Source organism: Eretmochelys imbricata, chromosome 1 (assembly GCF_965152235.1).
Source record: "Eretmochelys imbricata isolate rEreImb1 chromosome 1, rEreImb1.hap1, whole genome shotgun sequence".
NCBI lineage: Eukaryota > Metazoa > Chordata > Testudines > Cheloniidae > Eretmochelys > Eretmochelys imbricata.
The window spans coordinates 261,639,021-261,647,142 of record NC_135572.1 but is presented as its reverse complement, the minus strand read 5'-3'; the positions used below and the strand labels follow the sequence as shown (position 1 = coordinate 261,647,142).

General features: G+C 49.3%; 1 protein-coding gene across 3 annotated transcripts in view; it reads right to left on the bottom strand.

The window, feature by feature from the left end:
• The window catches only part of TMEM263 (transmembrane protein 263), a 33,416-nt gene that overhangs the window by 3,226 nt on the left and 22,068 nt on the right, over positions 1-8,122 (bottom strand). The gene's annotated exons all lie outside the window — the stretch shown is intronic.

The following is an 8,122-nucleotide window of genomic DNA, read 5'->3' as shown; positions in this document are numbered from 1 at the left end:
AGCTGGGGGAGATGGGGGGGGGGGGAGAAGGGAGTAAGCTGTTTTGTTTCTTTTTCCTCCCTAATTTTGTTTTGTTTGGGTGGTGGAAGGAAGGAAGGGAGGGAGGAGGATGAGAAGAATAGAAGTTCAGGCCGGTTCTTTGCTCCACCCACCTCCTCCCTATCACCATGCACACACATCCAGTTTGCCTACACTGGGCCCTTATTCTACATTTGGGGGAATTCAACATCCCTAAAGACATTTTAGGAAAGTGCACAGGTGCCCTGAAGTACCCCATACCCCAAAAGGCACTAAGAACTGCAACTAAAGACTTCCAACAGAAAACCCACCAGTTAAAATACACAGGAAAAACTCAAACCAAAAGATCTTGCTATGCGTCACCCTATGCCTCCCTCGTTTTTTCTTCCTGGCATTATGCTTAAAGTTTAATTATAAGCTTTGGGGAGCATTATTTTTTGTTAGTATTATCGAAGCGCCTAGAAGTCCCAGTTATGGACCAGGACCCCATTGTACTAGTCAGGGGTGCTGGAACAATCTTTATAGTGGGGGTGCTGAGGATGGAAACCATGTATTTGGTGCTTGTTATTATTACTTCAAACCAGGGGGTGTGGCAGCACCCCCAGCACCACTAGTACAAGGCACCGTACAAACAAAGAACCATGTGTTTTATAAAGCTCCTTACATGTTCTAAATGTTGCATAATAAGCCCATATTCTGTACTTATGGTACGACTAAATATTCTCAAACTAAGAGGAAACTTTAGAGTTATAGGAAAACATCCTAAACTAGATTGCGCTTCTGTAAGCTTAAAATTGGAAATCCATCCTCATTATCCCCCCACATTTAAGTATTCCAAGTTTCTAAATGTAAGCTTTGAGATGAAGAGAGAAAGACACAGAGTAAACTTACAGTGGAAATGCTAACCCAACCTTAACTATAGAAGCATGTTATCGTCTATAAACAGAGGACTTTTTGAGCAGTTTGCAATTTTCAACACTATTAGATGCTGGGTTAGAAAAGCTTCCACACATACACCTGACAAATAGCCTAGTCTCACCATACAGAAAGGCACCGAGAGCATTTGTTTGCATGGTATTTTCAGCATCTGGAATTTACTCCATTAATACCACAGTAAAACTAAGAATGTTCCAAAGCAGCATTCTACAGTGCCAATATTTACCTCCCACAGTACTCAGTCCTCACCAAGTCTATTGCTCTTCTTTCTCTGACACATGTTTCAGAGACAGCAGGGCACCAACAAAGGGCCACAGTAATGAAGTAGTTCAGGAGCTACATAACTCTTATGATAAGGTAGCGGAAGAAAGAAATTTAACTGTGTGGGAAATAAGCAACACACAGAGAAGTTAGCAAGTGAATGGTGGTGAGTGGAACCAAGAAAAAAGAGAGATGCAAAGAGGAGCTAAACAGTAAGTAGGGCAGAAATGACTGGGAACAATCAATCAAGGAAATAGAGAGCACATGCAGGAAAACAAGTGAATGAGGAGTAGGGCAGGGAGAACAGTGAGCATCTCCCCAGGCAGTCACTCACAGACTGCTCCAGGACTCAGCCCTGACTTGGAACAGTTAGAATATAGTTCAGTTTTCAAGGCCTCACTGCCAGTAGAAATGATGAGTTTTGTGATGTGGACATTTATGCACTAGGAAATGAACGGAGATCTACAACTCATTTCACATATGGCACAGAATAGTCAATGATAATGCTTTTAGTCAGTACTGACCCGGGCAAGAGTCAAACCAGTGAGTTAGGTCACGTCTACACTACATTTATGTCAGCAAAAAACTTATGTTGCTCAAGGGTGTGAAAAAACATCCTGGCATAAGCAGTAGTGTACACAGCACTACATCAGTGGGAGCACCGCTACCGCTGCTCGTTGGGGGGAGTTTTATTATGTTGATGGGAGAGCTCTTAAGGTGGTGCAGCTGCATCAGTACAGTGGAGACATAGCCTTAGAGATGTAAGTTTCTATATCCATTATAAATGTCCCTAGAACACTTCAGACAAGAGGTGCTATCTCAGTATTGGAAACAACTGCGGTAAAAAAAAAGAGCAGAGGGGCATGGTAGCCTCTATTTGGGCATTAAAATGCTGCCAGCTTGCATTAACCTTTCTAGCAGGGTGGGAGATTCACTTACAGTTGTAAGACGTTTACAAGAAGTAAAGAGGGAGAAATTAAACTTAAAATAAAAAAAAAAAACCCACCATGAGTCACACGGCAAAGAGAGCACATTTTGATTAAGACTCAACATCTCAGACCCTGGTCAATCCGTCCGGGAGATATTCAAGGTTCAGAATTGCTTAATACAAGGATATTATGTGGCATATTTAATACTAAATCTTTTTTCAATATACAAGATACTTGAAGTTTCCTAGATTGAAAGAATAGTTTGTCAAGTTCGGGACAGGGGACAGGGAGGGAGGGAGGGAGAATAAAATAAAATCATTTACATTTCGATTGCAGTCTGTTGGTATCCTACAGTAACAAACGATTCTTATGACAGGAGGAGTTCTAGATCTTGTAACAAGAGGTCAAAAAGGTAGTTTGACTAACTCTCCTTCTCAACAACATTAATGTGTTTAGAGTGAGTAGGAAAAGGGCGTTTGCCACACTGAAGCTAGTTACTGAAATTTGCTATTGACTCATAACTCATAATAGAGATTAACATTAGAAGGAAGGGCCATAACAGTCCCGGTCACAACAACCCAGAAAGATGCTACTAAATGTATTTGCTGAAAAAGGAACAGCAAAGAAGTTGGTATCCTACTTTCCTCAAGGTACTTTATCAATAGGCTTTTGACTAAGGATTTGCCACCTAATTTCACTTGAGTACATGTGTTAGTACAACCATGTAGTTTTAACAGTGGAAACAACGTTATTTCATTTCTTCCTGTGCTGTATGTTAGATATGCAGCCATGACTAATATTCCTCACAGCTACTGGCATTTTCTAGATCTGTTCCATGAAGCTTACTGTTTCTCACTGGCCTCGTTTCTGATCACTACAATGAAGAAAAATAAACAGAACATTCCTAAATTAATTCTAAGCAGAAAATGTATAAGCACATAGCACCTGTTCAAGATGTTGGCTCTACCAATCATGCAGAACAATCAGCTGCCTACAGAACAAAGGCTTCCAGTGAGGGCTGGTGTAAAATGACTGCAGTCTGCAAAGGGTATTTATATTTTCCAGTTTGCAGAGAGCACTAGACATATTAGAACCAACACTGCTCTACACAATAAATACTTCACAATTCTGTAGTACTTTTCACCCAGAAATCTCATAACCAGCCTCTCTTCTTTGAGTGCTTGTTCATGTCAATTCCAATCAGGTACGTGCGCAGTAGCCGGAAGATTTTTCCGCTAGCAGCATCCGTGGGGTTGGCCTGGGTGCCCCCTGAGTGGGGCCTTCATGGCGCCCAATAAAGGGCCCTGCTGACCCGCCACCCCCTCAGTTCCTTCTTACCGCCAGTGACAGTAGCTGGAACTTCCCCTTTCTCTTGCTTCGGCAAGCAGCTTAGCAGTACTTTCGGATTTTGCTTTCAACAGTTAGTTCTAGATGGTTAGTATAGCGTAGTTAGTTCACTTATAGGTTTCAGTTACGGGGGATTCCCCCCTTCATTTGTCACTGGGGCATGCAACGATCCCTGGGCTTCAAGACTTGCCAGGACCGCGCGAAGCACATGCCTAACAGTGATCCCCACACCTCCCGTTTACGGTTTCTGGACGAGGGTCACCAAAAGGACTGCTGCAAGATCTGTTGTGAATTCCGACGGAGAACTCTTGAAGAGAGGGAGCAGCGGCTTAAAATCCTCCTCATGGAGGCAGCTCTGCAACTTCAGTCGGACCCAGGTGCCAGGGATCCCACTCCCAGTACGTCTTCGGCACAGAGTACTCCAGTGCCATCTTCCTGGAGTCTTCCAGAGCTGGGGCAAAGACAGACAGGACACTGCCCAGGAGGCTCGGCACAGTCTCTCAGGAGCACTCCAGCCTTCGGCACCAGTCCCAATTGCTGGCGCAGAAGAAGGGGATGGAAAAAGGCCGATCCCCCTTGGCAAGATCCAGGGACCAGCCATCTGTGGCTCCTCAGTCGGGCCACGGTTCTGAAGCTCACAGTGGGGCTACGTCGACTCCGGGCCCATCACACTCACCGAACCCCCTCACCAGAGGCTTTTGAGGTGGCGCAAGACCTGCTGAGACTCACGGCGCCATTCTTGTCCCCAAGGCAGGAGGATGCCCCGGCACCACAGGCTCCATCCCAGCACTCCGTTCAGTCAAAGGAAAAGCCGGTGATGTCGTCATGCTGATCCCCATCACCCGCCGATGCCAGCGCCTCCATCCAGGGAGCGCAGTCGGTCCCCAGGCACCCAACGCTCTACGAGAGGTGCAGCGCTGCCCTGGATCTCCTATTTTGAAACATCAGAGTCGGAGTCGTACCGCTCTGACTATAGTAGGAGCAGACGGTCCAGCTCAAGGCACCATAGAAGGTCCTGCCTGATGCAGTGGCCCTCACAATGGCAGAGCCTGGCTCTTTTGGACTCCGTGGGCTTTCCATCGAGGCCGGGGTCAGAGCCAAGGATCCCGCTCAGGAGCTGCATCAGTGGCGTCCGCAATGTTTGTTCCGCCATGACGGCATCAACGCTGTCGGCCGTGACACCATCATCGACACCAACTGTAGCGCCGCCCTCGACACTGGAGGTGTCAGCGGCTCATTGCGACAGTGCTGGCTGCACCTTCGGCACCAGCATCGTCACGAAGACCCCGGTGCAGATGCTACGCCAGGTGTCTGCACTGGCCCGGGATCCGACATCGGCACCAATACCCACAACCCTTCACGGCACTGGGACCGGGCCAACCGACCACAGTCCCCTCGGGGTCACAAGATCCCTCGGGTGGGGATGGTAGAGAGCAACCTCCTCCTCTGGCTCCTCCTCTTCACCAGATGAGGCCCTTCCATAGCCCCAGCTCTGGAAGACTCCAGGATGTTAAAGCAGTTGCTGTGCCAGGTCCCCCAGGGTCTGGGCAATAAGGCGAAGGAAGTGGTAGATGATGCAGATCCTATGGCTGACATCCTGGCCCCCTCTGGCCCTTCCTGGTATCGCCTTACATTTATAAAGACAATTACGGACATGACTAAATTCACGGAGTTGCTCCCCTCAGACTCCGAAAGCCGAATTTTCAGCTTTGGTCGAGGAGTGGAGACGGATATCCAGGGCGTCCCTGCAGGCAGCACTTGATGGCGCAGATGCTGCCACCAAGGTTATGGCCACAGGCATAGCCATGAGAAGGGGCTCATGGCTCCAGGTTTCTGCTGGACTCCATAGGGGAGACCAGACTTTACAAGACCTGCCTTTTGAGGGGGAGACTTTTTTCTGAGAAAACGGACAAGAGGCTAAACAGCCTAAAGGACTCCAGAGCCACCTTCAGGTCCCTGGGCCTCTATACACCGTCAACGCAGCAGAGACACTTCCGTCCACAGCCTCCTCAGAAGTTCATTCACCAGAACTGCCAGGACGGATCCAGGAGGAGAAACAGGACCAACAGGAGAAGGCCACATCAACCCTCTGGCCAGGGCTTGGGACACCCCAAGCCGGTCTTCAGGGCCCAAACCGGCCTTTTGGAGGCATAGTCTGGGATGGTGTACCACAAAGACTGGATCCACCCCGCCTTACCTTCTCGTCCCGCTACCCCCTTTCTACTGGGCATGATCCCGTATCACCTCTGACTGCTGGGTGCTCCGCATGGTAGAGGGGATACCCCATCCAATTCTGTGCCCTCCCGCCCTTCCACCCCCACTTCCCTGTCCCTCTTCAGGGACCCTTCTCACGAGCAGCTCCTTATCCAGGAGGTGCAGTCGCTCCTATCTTTAGGGGCAGTGGAGGAGGTTCCTCAGTAGCACAGGGGCGAGGGCTTTTATTCCCGTTATTTCCTAATACCAAAAGCCAAAGGCAGCCTCAGGCACATCCTGGACCTGCGAGAACTCAACAAATTCAGGAAGGAACTCAAATTCCTCATGGTCTCGTTGACCTCCATCACCCCTTGGAACTAGTAGACTGGTATGCTGCCCTCGACTTGAAGAATGTTTACTTTCATATTGCGATCACTCAGCCCCACAGGAAGTACCTCAGGTTTGTGGTGAACAATACCCACTACCAATTTACCATTCTTCTGTTCGGCCTGTCAGCAGCACCTCAAGTCTTCACCAAGTGGAAGCTCAAGTCAAATTTATCAGGGCCACCTTCGACAATCTCCTTCTAAAACAAAAGAAAATCAACTTTGTCCCCCGGTCAGAGAATAGAGTTTATTGGGGCAGTACTGGACTCAATCCAAGCCAGGGAATACCAGCTGGAAGCGAGGTTCCAAACCCTGGCCAGTATCATTCTAGGTCTCAGACAGTTTCCCACAACCACAGCAAGAAACTGCCTGAAGCTTCTGGGACACACAGCTTCCTATACCTACATGGTGCAGCATGCCAGACTCAGGCTCCAACTGCTCCAGTCATGGTTATCATCGGTGTACTGACCAGCCCAGGACAGCTGGGACAGGATCGTGACCCTGCCTCACCTGGTCCTCGACTCCCTCCTGTGGTGGCTCGACCCTCAGGAGGCATGCTCAGGAGTCCCCTTCTCCAGTTCAGTCGTCTCTTTTGCTAATGATGGACACATCAGACTTGGGAGCACATCTAGGAGACCGCAGGACTCAGGGTCTCTGGTCTCAGGCGGATCTGGCTCTCCACATCAACATCAGAGAGCTGAGAGTGGTGCGCCTGGCGTGCCAGACCTTCCGGGCATACTTAACGGGACAATGTGTATCAGTTATGATGGACAACACAAGGGCAATGTTCTATATCAACAAACAGGGGGGTGCAGGCTCCTCTCCCCGGGCCAGGAAGCCCTCATGTTGTGGGACGTATGTAGAACATTCAACACACCTACAGCGTCGGACCTCCCTGGGGTACAGAATAAGCTGGCGGACCACCTCAGCAGGTCCTTTCACAGCCACGAGTGGTCCCTTCACTCGGATGTCACGAATTCAATCTTCCAGAGGTGGGGATTTCCCCAAATAGACCTATTCACCATGCAATGCAACAGGGAGTGCCAGCAGTTCTGCTCCTTCCAAAATCACAGCCTGGGCTCCAGAGCAGACACATTCCTCCTCCCATGGGGAGATTGTCTCCTATATGCCTTTCTGCCCATACCGCTTGTTCACAAGGTACTCCTCAAGATCTGGAGGGAATGAGCTCAGGTCATATTGATAGTGCTGGCGGGGCCAGGCTGGAGCTGATACACATCTCTCCTAGATATGTCCGCAGAAGCTCCAGTTGCCCTGCTGCTATCCCCAGACCTTCTGACACAATATCATGGTCCTCTCCAACATCTGAGTCTCAGGTTCTGCACCTCATGGCATGGAAGCTCCATGGCTGAACCCGGTGGAGCGTCCCTGTTCAGATCAGGTTAGACAAGTCCTCCTTGGCAGCAGGAAACCCTGTACGAGAGCTACCTACCTTGCCAAGTGGAAGAGATTTTCAATCTGGTCAGCACAGCACCATTCGTTCCCAACACTGGCCTCGGTGCCGCTTATTCTGGACTACCTCCTCCATCTGAAGCAGCAAGGGCTTTCAATATCATCAGTAAGGGTTCACTTGGCCACCATCTCGGCCTTCCACCTAGGCGTGGAGGGCCGCTCTGTCTTTACTAACCCGATGGTCAACCGGTTTCCAAAAAGGACTCGACAGGCTATATCCTCATGTCCAGCAGCCTGTCCCAGCTTGGGACCTCAACCTGGTCCTTTCTAGACTCATGGGACCGCCCTTTGAACCCTTGGCGTTGTGCTCCCTGCTCTACCCCTTTTACAAGGTTGCATTCCTGGTAGTGATAACCTCCGCCAGGAGAAGCGTCTGAACTTCAGGCCCTCACATCAGAGACCCTACACTGTGTTCTATAAGGACAAGGTTCAGCTCAGACCTCATCCTGCTTTCCTACCAAAGGTTGTATCACAGTTTCACATCAACTACGACATCTTTCGCCTGGTATTCTACCCTAAGCCGCATTCTAGTGGCAGGGAACAGAGACTTCAGTCACTGGATGTCCATAGGGCACTAGCCTT